Consider the following 804-nt stretch of genomic DNA (forward strand, 5'->3'; position numbering starts at 1 on the left):
GGAACCGCTTCTATGTGACTTTTATCAATGACTATAGTAGATATGGGTATATCTACTTAATCAAGCAAAAGTCAGAAATGTTTGAAAAGTTCAAAGAGTTCAAGAATGAAGTGGAGAATCAATTGGGCAGGAAAATCAAGATGCTTCGATCCGATCGAGGAGGAGAGTACCTAAGTCTTGAATTCCACGATTATCTCAAGGAGTGTGGAATAGTTTCGCAATTGACGCCTCCTAGGACACCGCAGTTGAATGGTGTGGCAGAAAGGCGTAATCGAACCTTATTGGATATGGTTCGCTCTATGATGAGTCGTGCTTCACTACCTATCTTCTTTTGGGGGTATGCCTTAGAGACTGCCGCCCATATCCTTAACCGAGTCCCTACTAAGAAGGTTGCCAAAACACCTCACGAGATGTGGACGGGGAAAGCTCCCTCGTTGGCACATATCAAGGTTTGGGGTTGCGAGGCTTTCGTAAGACGAGATACTCACGACAAGCTTGAACCTCGAAGTGAGCGATGTATTTTCATCGGCTACCCGCAAACTTCCTTTGGATATCTCTTCTATAGACCGAAAGATAATGTTATCTTTGTTGCGAGGAGAGGAGTTTTCCGAGAGCGAGAACTCATAAGCCAAGGAGACAGTGGGAGGCAAATCGAACTTGAAGAGATTCAAGAATCGATAAATGAAGGAACCTCTACCGCTGGCATTCAACCCGAGGAGGAAACTCTGGTTGAACCGATTGACGAATCCCTACCTCTTAGACGTTCCGATAGAGTTAGAGTTCATCCCCAGTTTTATGGTTTTC

This window comes from Lactuca saligna, chromosome 6 (genome assembly GCF_052625555.1).
Source record: "Lactuca saligna cultivar CGN05327 chromosome 6, ASM5262555v1, whole genome shotgun sequence".
NCBI lineage: Eukaryota > Viridiplantae > Streptophyta > Magnoliopsida > Asterales > Asteraceae > Lactuca > Lactuca saligna.